The sequence below is a fragment of the Ciconia boyciana genome, chromosome 6 (genome assembly GCF_034638445.1).
Source record: "Ciconia boyciana chromosome 6, ASM3463844v1, whole genome shotgun sequence".
NCBI lineage: Eukaryota > Metazoa > Chordata > Aves > Ciconiiformes > Ciconiidae > Ciconia > Ciconia boyciana.
Window position 1 is genome coordinate 4018503 of NC_132939.1, and position 19567 is coordinate 4038069.

General features: G+C 39.8%; 2 long non-coding RNA genes across 8 annotated transcripts in view; one reads left to right on the forward strand and one right to left on the reverse strand.

Moving 5' to 3' along the window:
* Window positions 1-19567, forward strand: part of LOC140652613 (uncharacterized) — a 57343-nt gene that overhangs the window by 30976 nt on the left and 6800 nt on the right. For 3 of the 4 annotated variants that reach the window (XR_012042880.1, XR_012042876.1, XR_012042878.1), the window contains one exon: window positions 1659-6830. The exons of the other annotated variant lie outside the window; for it this stretch is intronic. This is a non-coding gene — a long non-coding RNA (uncharacterized lncRNA). Of the gene's footprint in view, window positions 1-1658; window positions 6831-19567 lie in introns of those variants that run through there. 4 annotated transcript variants of the gene reach the window in all.
* Window positions 11475-19567, reverse strand: part of LOC140652614 (uncharacterized) — a 182356-nt gene continuing 174263 nt past the window's right edge. For 3 of the 4 annotated variants that reach the window (XR_012042885.1, XR_012042882.1, XR_012042884.1), the window contains 3 exons: window positions 18930-18974; window positions 13149-13277; window positions 11475-12516 (listed from right to left, as the gene is read on the reverse strand). This is a non-coding gene — a long non-coding RNA (uncharacterized lncRNA). The remainder of the gene's footprint in view (window positions 12517-13148; window positions 13278-18929; window positions 18975-19567) is intronic. The other variant, XR_012042883.1, reaches the window with a different exon arrangement.

A 19567-nucleotide genomic window follows, 5' to 3' on the forward strand; every position in this document is an offset into this window, starting at 1 on the left:
GTGTGCAGAAGACTTCTGTTTTATAAATGCAGGTTTAACGCTACCTTTAGTTTTATCTCCTGCAGCTAAAATAATTTCTACCACCTCAGTGCTTGGAATTGAAATTATTCCTCTGCTTCAATACAGATAGAATAAAATAATGCCAGAATATCACACGCTATTTTTCTGGGTGTTATTCTATCAGAAAAGTTCAAATTAATGGAAATGGAGAGTAAATCACTCCATTAAGTAGTCACTTAAATGGCAGCTAAACCCTGTTGAAGGCAGACCACTGCAAACATACTGCAATTTTCAAAGCAACACAGTAGAGAAAATAACAAAGTTGTTTTCAAGTTCCAACAAAAAGTAGATTTATTGTTATTTAGGACTAGCTCTGTCTGAATTCTCCAAGACATCATGGGGTTTAGTGCTAATGGTCATTAGACTAATCAGTCATACATACCATTTTTCTTCCATAATGTTCTTTCTTTGTATATTTAATATATATACATATACACCACTCCTATATATGTATATGATTATATACATATGTCTTTTTGGGGGCGGTGAATCAAGAGTGACTCAACTTTCTCCATTTTCATATAAATCTTTTTTCAAATAAAATCACATGAACCATAAACAGAAAAATATCTCTGACATAAAGTTTCATATTTCTCACCTGTCTGTCATCTCATCACCAGTTTTAGATTTCTGGTGAGTGGGCTGCTGAAATTTTTATAAATATTTACATATAGACATGATCATATCATGGATACTTTTATTTTATATATGCTCCTACTTCTATTTCATAGTCTTTGACTACAGTCATTGCCATAAATGGCTTAATTCTCTGTGATTTTGTTACAAAAAAGTTAAATGTCAGAATTACAAAAGGAAGAGCAGATAATCAACTGATGTCAGTCATCACTCACCTATATCAAGAGGACTACAGAGCAAATTACATGAGCTGAAGTATGGACAAGTTTGTTTTCAAGATATGTACAAAATACGAATGGTCTGATGATGAAACAAATGAGGAGTAAGCTTGAAGCTTGCTCTACACTCATGCTAAATGCCAACTCCAACTCTGATCTGGTCCTTCAGACAGGAAAAGTCAAAAGTAAAGAGTTTGCAAGCTGCTGGCAACAGCACTGGGCATGCCTTAACCATGCTAGCTTTAAAATACCACCTAGAACTGGGATGAACCCTTCACCTTTCTTTTTTTGGATGCTAAAAGACCTACATCTCTGCTCCTGCCTGCCGAGGCACTCAATCTTGGAAGACGTTAAATATTGCCTGGATAATGCTAAGTGTCCTCAGATGCCTTTCTTGTCAATGGCTCTAGATACCTTCCAGCACCAGGCACTCATTCAAAAAAAAGAAGTTAAGTTATTGCAGACTTTTCTTCAGTTTACGTGATGTCAGGCAGTCTGGCAGTACTTAGGATTCAGTCCTGTAAAATGCTGACCTTTCTCTCCTTTTACTCCAACCTGGGGCTGAGCTATTCTGTATAATGCATACCTTGCATGATTCAATATATAGACTAAAAGAAAAAGGAAAATGTTTTGCTTTTGTTTTTTTTTAATCATAAAACCAAAAAATAGTGGACTGAAAAGTGATTTAAAAAAACCTCCCAAGATATAATTTCCAATTCTCTGGCTTTTTCTCTGTTTTTGCAGTGTTTCCTGAGTACATCTAGACAGCAGAAAAATTTGCTTGTGGTGGGCTGACTTCCTCCCATGGTGCTCATAAGTCATCACCCATTGGTTCAAGTGCCTTTCATCTCTGCTAAGTTCATATCAGAATTACTTGCGCCAAGGATGGCGCAAGCTCATTTCCAGTGTGGGTCCCATGCTGCGTTGCGGTGAGAGATATTTACTGGCACTGACTGCTCGTGTTTGCAGCAGAACTAGGCATGGGAAAGGTGGGACAGCTCCTGCAACCATGTGAAATTCCTGTTTCCTCTGCAGATATTCCTGGAGATGTTCCCCTTGAGCTCTAAGGGCTTATTCAGTTCGGGACTTTTCTCTTTTAGAATGCTAATATCAAATGGAAAGCTCTCTTCTCTGAGAACAAACAAACAAAAAATTTTTTTAAGTGAGGCAACGAGGTCTAGCAGACAGAGCAGAGATCTGGGATATCTGCAGTGATCACAGAATCACAGAATCATTTATGTTGGAAAAGACCTTTAAGATCATCAAGTCCAACCATAAACCTAACACTACCAAGACCACCACTATACCGTGTCCCTAAGCAAAATATGATATTATGAAGCTTAATAGTTAACAGTTTTCCACCACACATAAGAGAAAGATGAATGAGAACTATAATACACACACACACACAGAGTAAAAAAAGAAAGATAATGCTAGTTCCACTTCTACAAAGATCTGAGCACACTCATATCAAGTCTTTGACTCCTCATTGATTTTTCTGAATTGCCTTGTTGTGATTACAAGAGCTGGTTGTACTTTGGAGACTATATCACTCACAGAAGCACTGAAGCTATTTTCTGCATGGATACAGAATATCTTCATATTAAGGGAACCTATGTTTTTGTGGGCACATTCAGAGACACATATGATGATATTTAGACTTCATTCATTGGTGATAGTGCAGAAATTCTACTAGAAGCCAGGGAGACAAAGAAACTTGCAACACAATCATGAGAAAAAGTATGTCCTGATAGTAAGAAATTCTGTAGACATCATTGCATGTGCTCATGAGGCGTGCTTTTTCTGACTTTGTTATGCAACTTTAAAACGAAACATCTTCATGAAAGAGACTTTGACAGTGCAATGTGTTTTGCATTCAGCACCACTTTCATGCGGTAGTCTGGTCTTCTCACTACAGGTTAGAAATCCGAGATAAACTCAAATGATAAAATTCAGACCATGAAATATGAAACACTCCAAAACTCCAAGTTCAGATAAGGAGTCTGACCATGCCGAGTTGAATGCTGCAAAACACCGTGAGAATTTGTAAAGCATTGAATACAAAGGCAGGGGCTGTACATATATTTCAGGTCTATGTAGGGAAAGCAGTTTGTAAGGGAAACTCATCTGAAGTTCATCAACTGTCTGTTAAAAATGGGAAATATTGGGGACTATTAAATATTTAATTTTTACAGATGATCAGCAGCGGGTTACTGAGGACAGATGTTTTTGTAATCGTCACACAGTGGAATAATTCTCAGTGTTCAATGTCCTTCAACTCTGTATGTCCTACATGGAAAGATATACACTGGGCATCTAGAATTACTAAGGTAGTCTACAGTGCAGAACATTTAGGAACACATCTCAGAGCCTGGCAGAAAGTTGCTTTCACGGGCAGACATTTTAATATTTTTCTGTCATAAATGGAGCTACCAGAAAGGCAAAAACAACATTACAAACCCAAATAATCACTTCACAACCCCATTTTCAGACCAGTGAATACGTTCTAGGTGCAACACCTATCCAAACTTAAGAAGGCAATCTGTACCTCATCCATAAGTAGAAATTAAGAATACTTTGCAGATTTCTACTCAGAGCATTAGATGAGACCTCCCAGGCCATGGTTACACAGATGCTTCATTCCAGCAGAAACCCACAATGTGAACAAAACGCATAGCCCTGTCACCCCTCCCTGCTTCCCCACAAACTCCCTCCACATGTCTCCTTGCTCATTCTCGTGTTAATTACCATGTGGCGAGAGCAGACCACTGCTGTCCCTGAAAATGATACCGGCAGCAGAGCGATCCGTGTTCATCGCTGGACCAGTGCCCCATCAGGCTCCCTGCAGGACTGTCCAAGAGAGCAGGGGGAACGGACTCCCTGGGGCAGGGTACGCTGGGGCCGCCGCTTTCAGCAACAGCTTAGGCTGACATAGCACTTAAGTGAGTGTTTAATTGTGCCCTCATTCCTTAGGTGTTTGTCTCACTGTGTTGGGCACACTAAATTTTGCTGTCCGAGATCATTTGATATTTAAGTGAATCTTTCCCAGCGTCTCCCAGCATCTTCCGTTTCATAGCAGTACCTAGCATCGCTATGATAATGAGCTAAATTAAAGTTCCATCTTTCTAGCTGACTATTTTTTAATGTTTTTTTCTTTTTCTTCCACTCCTCCAATTCAGAAATCTCACTCTTCTAGCCTCCAGAGAAAAACCCACAGGGGAGAGCTCATTTTCCCTTCATCAGAAAACTTAATGTCCTTTCAGTGCTCTCCCATGGTGCATTGGCCTTTACTCTCTGGCCTGAGCTCTTGAAAGGCTGCCGTTCACCCTGGAAGAGTTTTCCCACATGCTGTATTGTCAGGGGACTGCCTGACCGTGGTCGGTGGTTTCTGTGTGCGGACACGTAGGCGGAAAGGGGCAGAGGGTCCACACTTGAGTAGAGCAGAACAACTGCAGGAGGGAGGCCTGGACCAGAACTGGGATTTGTGGGTGAGGAGCTGCTGGCCTGCCAGGATATGGGGTCTATGCAGACAAGTATCAATAAAGGCATTAAAAATAGAGAAAGTAACGGCTTCTCAAATTGCAGCCCGTGGTTTGCAGAAAGAGGTTTTGTCTGTCCCGGAGTCACGCATGCAAAGTTTGTCATCTGCCTACATCTGCTGCAGTTGCTTGGCAAGAACATAGTGACAGGATACCTGACCTGGGAAATTATTGGTGTAAAAGCTTCAGGCTATTTCTCACCTGCACCATGCTAATAGCACTGCCTTTACATACGAGCTGCTGTTGTGGGTTTGAGTCCCCTCTGCCTCGTTTCTCACAAATAAATCTGGGCTGCAAAGATATTACAGAAAATAACGAGCAATCCCAAACCTGAAATTCAGATACAGCCTTTCCCATGGGTGAGGTGAGTTTGAAACTATGGTTGGGATCCACCTCTCATGGGAAGTTGTGAAATTCTGTGTCCCTGCTGCTGACAGTCTGCCCCCCCAGCAGTGGCACACAGGGCCAAAACCAGTCTCACCAGAAACACAGCATCACCCCACTTGGTAACTGGGATTCATTTTTTTTGGGAAGGCTAGCCAGTTAAACTTGCAGCCAGCCATCCGTATGGTACCTGAGCAAGACACCAGGCACCACGCAAGGCTGCAAGACTCAGATTCCCATGATCCTTAACTAATTGAATAATAAAGCAGGCTTGCAGTTTGGCATCTTTTTGTTTTGTTCCCTGTGTGTGCGCATCTGTTTGTGTGTTTATGCCAGCTGTATCCAAACGATGGCTGGCAATACTTCCTGATTTTGTAATTGAGATGTATAAATACAGCAAGCCTGAGATAACATCTAGTAATGTAATACTTTTCCATCCCTCGGCATTGACAGGAGTTGGTTCTTAACTACCGTACAAGTTCAGACCTAAACAAGAACCCCTGGAGAGCAGCCACACGGTACCTGCAGCACTAGGTGCTCTGATGGGGCCTGATCTTTTAAGTTGCTGAAGAGCAACCCTTAGTGCTCATCTCCCACCAAGGTCAACAGAGACTAGGAACACGCAGCATCATTTAGACGGTACCATCATTAGAGGTACAAAGTATCTCAGAAGATCCAGTTCCCTGGTTGATCCAGGTTCAAATCAAGGCTATTGATATTGTCTTTAAGTCAATACCTTAGACCCTCGGTCACAAGAGGTTAGATAAGATTAAAGAACTAAGTTTTTTTAATCTATTGAATATTAAAAATGGCCACTTCTGGCTTTTCATTCACACCATCTGTTGCTAGCAGGTTGTATCGGCAGTTTCAGGACAGATTAATAATTGTTCCTGATTTTGGCACATGGAGAGGTTAAAAATAAATCTTTAGCCACACAGAAGAGTCCCCAGCCATTGATTTCTCTAAGATATTTTGGCAACTTGAAAAGAAAATATATGGTATGAGCCTTCCTAGAATTATTTCTCCCAGCCACATGTGATATAAATAAAACAAACCTCAAGAATCTGGCTTAGAATATGGAACAACATTATGCTACAGTCATTTCTGCTGTGTTTACCACAGCAAATGTTGAATTACAGGCATCACCGTACATAATATTTAAATATTTCAATGATACCCAGAGCTCTCAACACTCTTGTTTCTTTCCCATGTTCACGACAATTTGCCAGCAACATTTTAGAACAGAGCAGTCATTTTATAGCAAGCTCTTTGTGTTGAGAAATGTGTACACACTACACAGCTGTATCGAAGATGTAGCATAACCTCCCACTACAGCATCCTTATCGTATTCTGGGGTGCCAAAGGATTAAGATAGTCCCGGGACGTATGCCTGAAGGTTTTCCTGACCGAGGGGACCTGTGGTTTAGAGGCAGTGCTGTCAGGTCCTGTGAGGCTGAATTGCTGTCTCGATCCCCAGCGGCCACAACTGTCCATAGGAGTGTTCCTCCCGGTGAGCCTCCGTGCAGCCCTGCCCAAGCGATACAGGCCAAGGAAGGAGAAATGTAACGTGTGTTAGGCTAATACGACTCGGTTAAGTTTCTGCTTTGAGAATAACCTGTCTAAACAAAAGTCCAACCTGAGAAGAGAATGAAAATTGAGGGATAATCAAGAAGTGACCCTGCAGAAACTGTCATTTATCTGAAGTATAAGAATGAAGATAACCACAAAACTGCTAGATGAAAACAGATCAAAGATGACCTCTTCAAATGTAGATATCATGTTCTGATGTACAAATAGCAAACAAGGGACAGACTACAATAAAGAAAAATAGCTATGTAAAATGGATATGAATGTTAAAAAAAAGTTTCATTAAGCATCAGTGACTTCTTCACACGATCTTGAAGTGCACATAGGAATTGGACCTTTGGACGTGATCTTGATTTTTTGAACAAGTTCTTTCTACAGTTATTTATTCCTTTCATGAAGTTTTATCTTTCTGGCTCCTATAACCAAACTTTTCAAGATAGTATCTGGCAAATAAATGTAAAATGCTGAACACATCTAAAAATCTGGTTATTATAAGGTGCCCAACTGGAAGTTGAGCTGTTCTGGCCAGTGAGTTTCTTACAAACTGCAATTCCCCATAGGACAGTGGGTAATAATTCTGTATTTGAGAGCATCCACGGGAGAGTGCTGTGGCAGGGAGGAGGGAGAGAGTTTAATCACACAACATTGAGACCAGTTTAGAGGTGGGGGAAACTCTGACCCAGCCCGCTCCCTCCAGCCTCTGCTTCCAGCCTTCTCCTGAACCCTGGGCGTTCCTGGTCTTGCTGGAGCCTCCCGCCAGTTCTAGCCTTTCCCCAGTGTGGAAAAGTAACTGGGAGAGCTGGACCGTAACAGCAGCTGAGGCCAGCAGAGGAAAGGACTGGGAGTATTGCTGGAAGCGTACTTGGGAGTATTAAATTTCCAGTTGCTGTTGACTGGAAATATATTTTGTAGGGCTTAATGAAGAGCGAGGGAGGAACAAGGCATGAGGGTGGGTGCTAGCAGGGATTAAGCAGCTAGATGAAAGGTCCTTATTTGATGGAAAGGAGGAAGCAGGAATGGGAAGACAGAGTATCTCGTTCTGAGCGAAAAGAGGATTTTCATGTAGATCTTCCTCGGTCTTTATTTCTTAAGGAGTTTATACGATGCTTCTGAATCTATGGCGTGGTGTGCCCAGATTCCTACAGAAAATCACATGTGTGCTCAGTCCTGCATCTACTTTGAGCTGTTATTTTGATTTGTGTCATTTGACAGTTTCATGTGAGGGTCAAAGAGCCTCCTAAATACACAGAAATGTCCTTCATAACATTTTGGAGATGTGGGTGTTATCACCTTCATTTTAATTAATGGCTACCTAACTTGTCCAGAGTCACAGCCTGACTCAGTGTCAGGGCAAGGAAAGAGTCCAGGAATCCCAGCTCGCCATCACATGCTCTCCCCACCAGCAGGACACCCTGCTGCCGCATGACCTGGCGGCTGGGACAGAGTGGACGACGGATGTTTTTTCTCCCTGGAAGCCAGTCAGTAGCAATGTTCACTGACAGCATGCATGATCAGATCACTCTGTGGTCAAAATAGGAAACATTCATTCTTCTTTTGGGACTGCAGCAAAACCCTGCACGAAAAATACTGTCAGCTAGAAAAAAAAGTATGCTTCGAATAAAGCTAAATGATTTAATTAAACATGAGATTAACTCTCCCCAAAACCACTAGCAAAACCACCAGAAGCATATGCAAAAGATGGATGTTTGTGGATGGACCTACACAACCTTTTTCACAACCTTTTATATAACATTAGTACAGGCTTAGACAAAAAGTAGTCTTGTTCTTTTCAAGCCAGCATGAAGTACAGCCAGGAAGTATTAGTCATCAGAGATTTTTGGTAGTTGTAGTTTGGAACCCCAACTGGAGTGTTTGCTTTGTACAGTGCTAATAAAAGCTAAAAAATCTAAATCAAGAATTGGCCACTATCTCGGTCAAATCATATTTCTTTTTAAAACAGCTTTTGACTAAACTATTGCTATTAGAAGAAATTTTCCTTTTTATGCCCTCACAACACAAGACAAATGAAAAAGAAACAACCCTTCCCTCTTCCCCAAGGAACTGTAACAACATTTTTGCAGTAAGATTTTGCAGGATTTCATATTAAAATATATTCTGAATTGTGTTTTAATGGGGAAAAAAATAAATTATTATTTTTGTAACCAAAATAGAACAGATGTAAAATCTTTCTCAGAAGGTTTTTACCCTCTAGAATGAAACTTAATATTTTTCATGGGTTAGTCTGAAAAACATATTTTAAAATTTTGTGAATCAATACATGGCTTTCTTCAGTTATTGGCCAGTCACAACGGTATCTCCATCCTGTATGTTTCTGTGTCCTGGTCACTTTGGCAATTGCCATTTTTGGCCAAATAGAGAGTATTTTTGCACACAGATAAGATGTGCTTCTACAATCAAGATTATTTTCTGCAAAGCATTTAAGCTGTAACTACAAATGGTTATGTGTACTTTGAATTCCTGAAATGAATCATGGAAAACTCTAACATAATAACCGCTGTTATTAAGTGCTATACAGCTACAGTTGCTATAAAAACGAAGAAGAAATCTGACATAGCAAAATAAATCTTCAGCTGGTACACATCAGCACAGCCCTATTGAACTGAAGAGAGCTACATTGATTTAAACAAACGGCGATTTTGATATGGCCTATAGTTTATTCACTATACTGAATAAACTGTGGCATAGGGTGGTGAAGTAACATGATTTGCCTTGAAATCCGTGCTCTTAAGGCTCTCTTCAAGAAGGCCTTCTCAAGCATGAGGTACAGTGTGGAAAACAGTGTAGAAGGTATGGTGGGTAAAGGGTGCAACAGAGGAGACAGGTGTGAATCAGTAGAAGTCTAAGCCACCGTGTGCCGGAGCAGGTACCGATGCTCCCAAGTGAGTGCTGACTTGAAAAGGAGCTGAAGCACAAGCTGCCCTGCTCTCTCCTAGGTCCTTGCTGCTCATTGCCTCCTCCTGTCCATGCTGCCTTCTCTCTTGTTAATATGTTTGTACAGCTAGATGGTCATCTGGCCCCCAAAAATCTGCATAGGGTTGAAACTAGGTTGGTAGAAGATCAGGTGGTTTTAACACGGGTCAGCTTCCTGACCTCTGCTGGCAAATGGTTAGGGGTGGTGTGGTGGCACCTAGGACAGCTTCTCTTGGTGGGATCACCACTAATACTGACTTAAAGAGTTTCCAAGAATTATACCTGAGGAAGAGGAAATCCCATGTTCTCTCGTCAAATTCTCTTGCTTGTCAATACTCAGGATAAAGTGGAATGGAATATGCTAGGAGCCTAAGGAAGCATGACTTAAGAGGTATTTATTATTAGCCTTCCTGCTCTACTCCTTGCTCCCTAGATTAGTCACTTACCAAGTCAGGAAGAAGTGTTCGTGAGATAAGGCCATCCCATCTGGGCCTTGGTACATGGGAATAATAATGTGGCCAGTGCCCAGCAACACTGTGATTAAAGGTAACTTTTTGGCAAAATTCTCCCTGATTTTGGTGGTGCAGGACTGGGTCTCCTGTACTGCTCAGGACCACTTACCTCCTGCTTAGTCACCTGGCAGCTCTCACTTCTGAGTGCCACATCAAATCTGCATGGGTGTTCAAAGCACCTTCCAGGATTTGCTCGTCCTGGCCCTAAATGACTGCGCTGAAACAGATCCCTTATGATTGCTACACAGCACATGGTGTAGGCTAACAAAATACTGGCTCAGATTCTCCCAGTGAGGTGGATTTTTTCAGCATGTGATCTCCTCCCATTACTGGCAAGCAAAACAGTGATGTGTTACCTCAAAGGAGGATCTGCCTTAAGCATCACAAAGTAACACCAACCCCCGAGAAGCGAGACTTCAGAGGTCAGTTTAATTCAGGTCATAACAGGTATGTTATTCCCAGCTCTGCAAGCTTCTGTTTCAAGTGTTAATTTGCTTAAAGAGTAAAATTCTTTTAATCACAAATGCACCCTTTTCAGGCATGTTGCCTCTATTTTGTTCAGGATTTTGAGGAATCTCATAACAGTGCTCTTACATCATTGCACCCGGACACAATGTTAACCATTGTGAGATAAAGCATGTTTTTTACATTTGCATAAGTTTGTAGCTTTCCTTTCTATTAGCCAATGTTTTCCTTTTTCAATTATGAATATTTCAAATCATGCACATTCTTCTGAGCAATGATAAAGACATCTGTATTTCAGGAAAAACAATGCTGCTTCTAAGTGACACCAGAGCAGGGTGGTTGTATGTTACCTATTGATAAATTATGATCAAGACTATGTCAGAAAGTGGTATAAAGCAGAGGGCACATGAGAGGTATGACGCTTCCAACACTGTTCCTCACTTCATGGTAGGTCAGCTCCCCTGCATGTGGTATCTGGACAGCTTCGATTAGATACCAGTGTGTTCCAGGAAATCGATAACTATCCTTATGGACTCCAATTGAAGAAGTGTGATATCAGTGATCAAGATAAAAAAATGAGATAATCGTTATTTATATGATTGACATTCTGCTTCAGTGTTTTCACACAAAGACCTCTCTCTCTGCCTGACATGAAGGCGCTGCATTCCCAACGCATTCTTGCAGCCTACACCACATCACTGAACAATAGCGAGCCTTCTTTCATTTTCCTGCCTAGTTTCTGTGAACAGCACTCTGTTGACAACCGAGTCTGTTCTCACTCCTGAAGAATTCAAAAAATTGAACGATATAAGGACAGCCTGTGACTTTCAGGAGGCATCTTAAAGCATCCTATTTTTAAAATTGTGGTTTGGTGCTTCTTTTTCTGTTTTGTTTCTGTTTCAAAGGAAACCTACAAAAATGCAGTTACCCTGCAAATCCGTCCTCAGACCAGAGAGCTGCTCTGAATTCGGCACCACTAATAGCACTAAAATGCAAATATACAGATGACTTTCTCTGTTCGACCATTCCAGAACAGCCTTTCCCTTCTAAACTTTAATGTTAATGATGAGTGCCAAACTGACACCCCCTGTGCAACTGAAATCTTTTGCACAAGAAAAATAGATGCATGGACATTGGTTTGCTTTCCTTGCCAACCAGTCCCAAGCATAAAATGGACAGGCCACATGTAAGGTAAAGAAAGTCCAGCCTTCTTAAGACTCGTCCCAACTCCCTCTCTTGTTCCCAAGGAATAATGAGTTTTGGTCTGATGACAAGGACTTCATAAATATGAGCAATGTGCTCACAGGAGGACCCAGATCTCTCTCTCCTTTGTCACACATGAGCAAACCACTCTCACCAAGACAGCATAGTGCTTAGTCTTGTGAACCAAAACAAAACCGAAGAGATGGGAAATCACTGTGATGAACTTGCTGGCATGTTATGCCTTTATTTGGTGGATGATAGACATCTATACCTGGGCAATATATTCCAGAAACCATAAGTGCTTATAAACCATAAGAGGAGAGGAGAGGAGAGGAGAGGAGAGGAGAGGAGAGGAGGGGAGAGGAGAGGAGAGGAGAGGAGAGGAGAGGAGAGGAGAGGAGAGGAGAGGAGAGGAGAGGAGAGGAGAGGAGAGGAGAGGAGAGGAGAGGAGAGGAGAGGAGAGGAGAGGAGAGGAGAGGAGAGGAGAGGAGAGGAGAGGAGAGGAGAGGAGAGGAGGTCTGAACTTGCTGTATTGCTACACCATGCCACTTTTTTGTGGTACTGTTTCCTTTGCACTACCAGGCTAACATCAGAGACTAGAAAATTAGAAAAATATCTCTCTATCTAGTCAGCTGTGATGGTTTTCTAGTTTGGAAAAACTAATATGGACACATTTTAGCATATTTTCACAGTAATATTTCTGTTGTTGGTATCCTTGATTTTGAGTATGTGTGCGTGTGCACACATGCTATTTCCACCTATTGAAGAAGCCTATGAACTTGAAGCACCCTGTCTTAACACCACTTATACAAAACTTCAGCCTTGTCTGCATCTTACTTCAGGACCTTACGTACAAGGATGCCTCAAGGAAAGTCCACTCTTAATTTAGGCCCAGTTTGTTCTTGGCTTCTGACTTCTCTGGGTGGATCTGGCACAGTCCAGGCCAAAATGGAACATCAATGAACAAGTGTGCTGGCGTCACTGAAAAATGAAAACAATTGGAAAATGACAATCAAAGGAAGGTGAAAGATCTAGTCCCAGGGCTTCCTGTTTCAGCTGAGAGTTTATTCAGATGGCCTCCAGATAATCTAAGCCAGATAGAGGGCACACTGACTTATTATGATGTTTATTCTCTAGGCTTTGTTAGCTGTAAAATACAAGAGAAGTCTATCCTGGATGCCTTTATGCCCTACCATTTCCACACATCTTCAGATTTACGCTTTGATTTATGGGGCTGCCATGAAAGCAATATGGAATTGAGAAAGGGTCTAAGAAGTATACACAGATGAGAAAAAGCAAGAAATTTCTATCCTCTGACATCTTTCATGATGTAATTGTGTAGGGCATTATTTCTATAGCAATGAAATATACTTAGTATAAATATTTCCTGTACAGTAGTATAAAGGAACCATAGTATGCAGAAAATCAGTCACAAATCATGCTAAGTCTTTCCTGCAAGAAGTGGTTAGCTAGTTCAGGTACTAGCTACTTTGAATTAGATAATTCAGCTATCAAAACAATACTTAATACAAGGACAAGAACAAACTAGTGTATATGGGAACCAGAAGTCAAAGTCAAGTCATTTAACCAAATTAAATACCTGGTTAGCTTACCTTCACTGCATGAGAATTAATAGCCGATGGTATCTTCACAGTGAGAATCAAACTCTATTTTCTCCACTGGAGGAAAGTTAAGGCTCCAGCACTGGAAGTCAAGGTAGTATCAAGAAGACACATGTTAGCCTAGGCAAAGAAAAAAGAGGACAAGGTTTAGAGTAATAACAGCATTGGTTAACAGTATATGCACATTGGAGAGTTGACAGAATGTTTTGCCTGGCTTCTTCTACCGTAGACAAAGTTGTGTTCATGGTTTTCCAGGCAGAAATTGTTTGCATTTATCCCTGCTGTAGCCCTGCTGAAACCTGGGACTTGCACTAAGAATTTGGTATTTCTAGCTCTAAAACCAAGTTTCTTAAGCAACACAAAGGAAATTTTTTGTTAAGTGCAGCACTGGTGGAACTACTAAGGCAAATGCGTTTCCTTTGCAACTTCAAAGAAGTCCATGAATTTGGTAAGTGCTAAAATTTGAACTGGTCAGAAACTAGTATATGCTTGAAGTCTGTTTCTATCTTATCCACACACATGCCCAAGAAGATAATATGCCAATATGTAAAAGTATTTTCAAAATATACTTATTACAACATTATTTTGAAATGTATCTTTTTTGTTTGTTGTTGTTGCTCTGACTTAGGCGTTTTATCCTAGGTTTTACATGTAGCGCTTCTAAACCTAGGATCTGCCTCAAGTATTATAGCAATCATATTAATCGAGTGCTACAGCCACTTCCCTTCTTTTATGATACGATTTATATTCTGAAAGCTCTTAAGTCACAGAACCCTGAAATTCACCTTGCATAATACACACTCACTACAAGTCACTAAAATGATTTCCTGAAGGGTAGTTATTAGTAGCAACTTTAATAATGTTTGCTCATGTATTTAACTTCAAATGGATGCTTAAGATCAGAACCTGAACTGTACTTTTGACTGAACTGAGAGCAAGAACGATGCACCAGTCCAATCAGAGACTGAACAGCATCAAAGTTGTTACAGATAGATACCCAAAATGTTGTCTAAAGCAATGGTAATACAGACATTGCTATACATGTGTGGCTGTACATGAAGAATGTAAATTAACAGAAGCACTAAGCTCTCCTGGGCTTTTTGTAACTGTTGGCTAACTTCAACCTCAAATCGTATATGATCTACTGTCTAGTTACTGTCTATCTGAAATCACACAACATATAAAATAGCCAAGGAAAGTTCTTAATGACCTATAAGACACAAAATATATCTACTATACAATACTGATGAAAACTAACCCTATGTGGGTCTACTTTTTAGACACAAGTGATCCCGAGAGTCCCAGCTGTGTGCTGGGCACCTCCGAAGCACAGCACACAGGTACAGGGGTGGGGGATGGCGAAGAACTGGCACCCGAAGGCAGTGAGCGAGCCCCCAGCAGAAGGCATGGCCAGCTGGCCCTGGCTGGGAAATCCTTCAGGCTGGGACCAGAGACCGGCGTCCCCATTGGAAACACTCCTCCCTACCTGTTGGCACAGCAGTAGTTTGTGGGCTGTGCTTGGTGGCTCTCATTTGTGCTTAAATGCCTTGGCCAAAATTGAAGTATACTTCTCTTGTCTAGTGTAGGCCAGCAGAAACCATAGTGAGTATACAATGCGTTACACTTCCTCGAAATGAGAATATGAACACTTTCGTTACCAAAAAGGTAAACAGAAATTTGAGGTATTGCAATGCATGGCAGCTGTTCTCTCCTGAACTGAAAGCCTGATGATAAACACGGAGAGGGGCTCTGGCCCATCAGGATGTTGCTACCACAGCCTGAGCTGCAGAGATGTTCCTCCGCACCCTTAGCGTAATAGCTGGCAAATGAAAAGCATTTGAGCAAGCTTAATCTGCAATAATTATATATTACAAATGTATTTATTCTGTTTAGGGAGAAACTCCTTGAAGGCTCCAGATGAGACATTTCTCACATATATTATTTAGCTTTTCCTGAGGCCTTAATGAATTGCTTTAAATTGCAGACTTAGATATTGATTAGCCTCATTCAGTTGAAATCTAGGCTTAGCAATCTATACTTGTCTATAGTTTATTTGTGATATTATTCCTAATAAAGAGCTGCAATTAATCCACATCAAGAAAAATCAATTAATACAGATTTGTATCACAAAGAAAGAAATCCTCCTCATATCTGCCCACTAATCCTGAAGCTTAGGTCTTTCTTTGCTACCAAGGAGGACAGATAAAAAATATTGATTTCACCCTATTTTTACAACTTACAGTGATACAATAATAGCACACAGAACAGACGGGGCTTATCAATTAAAACTATTTTTATATATGATGATAGATGAGGGCACACAATGCCTTTGTCCTCTGCATTATTAATAATTATTAATATGATGGACTAGTAGTTCTGTAATAAGAATAAGAATTCCATGCAGAGCATTCAAAAAGTGTGACTTCACTTCTGGTATGATGACAAATTTTGCACCCTATGAATTACAATACAGTAATGGTTCTAGAAGCAAAATTGCAGTTAGCTGCAGTTGCATGGGAAAGGAGGACTATTCTGTATAATTTTAGTCTAATGGTACAAGGTGAAGAAACACAAGATGTTATGCAAGCTAACTTCTTTCTAATTTTATCCAGTTCTATCTGCCATTTTAACCAAGCTAATATCTAACCTAATTTATTGGAAATAAAAAATCTTATCAGAGTCTTCTTGCAGGAAGCATCACATAAACACCATGAATTAGATTTTGCAATTTTAGAAGCCAAACTTTATCCTTGCTACACAAAGAAGACAACAATGTGTCATTGTCCTTTCACAATTCCTACTGTAAACAGTTTATGTGATTTATTCTTTTGCATGCTAGATAATTACATATTTTATACCAGTGTATCATCAGTATGTTGTTATTCTGACTGCCCCATAATAGAAATTGTGTATTTTCCCACTGCAGTGAATGCTATTCTTAACATACATTGGCCTCAACCAGCTAAAAATATCAGAGTTCTGTTGCCTGTGGGAAAGTTTTGCTGAAGTTATTTCTATTAAAAGTTTAATATTGGTCTCTTCCATTTTTCATACTGTATGTGCCATTCACATTTAATGCTGTCTTCCTGATATGCAATTACTTACAAGTACTTAAGTGTCACATATGGCACATATTAGGCAAATAATGCCCTAATTCACCCTAATGCTAACATTAATATGAATGATTAGGAATGAGATTAGTACTAAAGAATACCATTTTAAAATAAATTGTGATGACATAGCGACAGCTATATGAAGGATTAAAGAGTATGGATTATTGCAGGTTATGGTTCAAGATATCAAATGATATGGCTCTGTGTTTGTTCTTGCCAAGGACACTAGGCAATTAGAGGCCCAAACAGCCAACTGTAATTCTTACACTGAATCTTTGGGTTTGTTGTGGGTTTTTGTAACTCCTATGAGTTTTTGACAGACAGTAGGTTCTGAAAAAAGTTAAGGATCGACTTGCTGTGAGCTGCCTACATCCACAGAAAGCTTTTTTGGCAGCCATTTAATTTATCTGGCAACCTAGAGACAATCTGGCAGTGCAGATAAAAAGGAAAAGCTCTAATTTTATAAACATTCTCTGTTGAACCCAAATTCATATAATCAGTGAAGATGCCACTAAAAATTACAATATTTATTTTCTTTGCTGTTGCTCCTTTAAATTGATGTCCTTGTAACAGTACCTTTGTTTTTCTTTCTCCTTTCTCCAGAAGATAACAGAAGCCTACTTAGAAACCTTAATTCATGCAATTAAACCAATAATATCCATGTTATATAGCTCTCTACCTACACAGTCTGATCCCCATTTTTCTGATGTCTCCATATAATACTTTTATATTTCAGCAGCTTATAAATCAATACTGTTTCATTCAAGGAAGTGAGCAAGGAGTTGAGAAACATTAATTATTCCCTGTTTAGATTATCAGATTTTGGGAAGGACCAACAAATAAAGATACCGTTAGCTTTTGGCTCACTCGTCTCCTTTTTAACACAAAGGAGAAAAATATTTTAGCTCCTGAAGGTCTGACCAAGTGTTAATACCTTCAGCTTCACTGAAGCTTGCAAGTGAAGGAATATCAGTGATGTTCTACATATCATGATTGTTAGCATGAATAAGTGATGGTGCAGCTGAGGAAAAACAAAAGAGCAAATAAATGCTTTTCTCTTGGTAGGTGCCCGCACTGGTACATAAAGACCAGTCCAATATCAGTCTCAGCTTTGATATTCCACATAAGCTCAAGCATGGCGTCCCCTGGATGCAACAGCCTTTTGATTATTCATTACAAATGGTGATCTCTGGGGCTCAAGGAGGTTTTGCTAATTATCTCCAGTAAGAATCCTGCTACCAGGATCTAAGAGTACTGTAACAAAACCTCCTTTCACCGTGCTGTTGCCAGAATAAGAGGTTACTCAAAAATTAGAAGGTATTGAGGTAATAAAGTAGTATGGTGTATATATGTAAAAAATACTGTTTCCTAATCAGTTCTCCAGGGAACATCACGAAGTGCTTCACAGACAACTAGTTTTTGTGGTACATGATTGTGTAATAAAATAATAGATGCACTAGTGTTGCATCAAAACAGGGAACAAAAGAAATGAGCATCCAGCATCTTTTGACCATGATACAGATTGCCACATTGTTTCTCATAACTGAGCTTGTATTGGTTTAGATCAAAGACGATATGTTTAAGTCTATAGATTCATACAGGAGACTGCATTTGGCTCATCCAAGACAAAATTTACAAAGGAGACTTCAGGTCAAGTTGCAGCCTGTCACTCTGAGGTGTGCTGCTGGAGGTGCAGCAAAAGCCCCCAGTTAGCATCTTGGCTTTGCAACGCAAGGCATAAGGAAAGACATGTTTAAAAATACATGTTAGGACGTATGAAGTTCAGCATATTGAGTATGAAGCCATTTCACATAGTCAGGTTTTGAGAACAGAAAGTTAGACATAAGTGCGTGTACATTTACCCGTAGTTCTACTCCCAATATAATGTACTCTACAGGGTTTCCTAAATGGACTCTTACTCATACTAGAGCGTATATTTCACAACATCTATACTCTGATTCCAAAATTTACAGCAATATAGAACCCACCTTAATCTTCACTATGTTATTCTAGAGAAATGCAGAAGCAATACACCTTTTACATCCCTGTTTGACAGCTTCTTTTTCATAGATGGTATTTGCTGCTTAGTGTTTCTGGAAGCTTATACGCACCTGCTATCTATTGCGTGCACTGGCACTCCAGAAAACCACTGAGCTCCTTTAAAATTCCTGGGTACGGATATATGGATATTTTGATCTTAACTCTGATTTCAGTAGTTTGTGTTTAATAAGCTCCTGTTGGAACTTATTAAAGTTACTGTTGGAAAGGAAAACATTTAATGATCCCTATACTCATTACATGATATGGATTTTTTCTGAAATAAAGCCAGTTCTATCCCTTTTACCTTATTGTTCTACTATCTTAAGATAGTAAAAAAAGTTAGTATTGTTCAGGTTTTCTTCTTAATATATTAAAAAAATGAGCTTGGTGGATACAGATCTGCCTGCTCTCCTTATGTTTCCCTTATTATTCTTCTTCAATTTTAAGCTTCTCCCTCATACTACAAGCTTTCTCTTCTTCACATATATAATTAAATATATATAAATGTAATAGTTATTTTCCCCTCTCCACTAACCTAGAACCTGTTGATCTTTTTAACTACAGTGAAATCGTGGCTTTTCTGAATACGCAGTAAAACAACTTCACTGGGATTACTTACATGCTTAAAGTTAGCATTTAGACATCTCCTTGAATTGGGGTGTATCTGTTTTCAATGAAAGAGCAAAAAAAGAAATTACAAAATTAGTTTGTCTTAATCTGGGAATCTGAATTAACTAATATGGAATACAGCCAGTTTTTAGCACAACTTCCTCTCGGTGTGTTCCCTATTTTCTCTTCTATACTCTGTTCTGTTTGATCTTTGGATTTGTTTTCACCTCTTACTCTGTTATTTTAAATACATCATGCATGTATATCATCCATGTCCTTGTGAGGGCCCTCTCCCAGATAATGTGCTGTGTGGTGTTTCATACACGTGCGCATAAACATAAACACATACACATACATGCTTGTTTCTTCACTTGTGTGTACTGAATGCTTATAATATTTTTCCAGCTGTTTCTGTGAGCTCAATATGCTTACATGTAATGAATATCCTATTCATTAAACAACAATCATAACGGAACATGAGCACATTTAACACATGTGCATTAAAAAAATATTTTCCTTTAAAGGTGAACTGCAAAAGGAATTGAGGCCGGGAAATAAATCCTCCCCTCATTTTTTATTTAGCACATGCAAGTATTGCCTGTAAAATTCCACTCTCTCTCCCTTCCCTCATCTCTATCTTCCTGACAT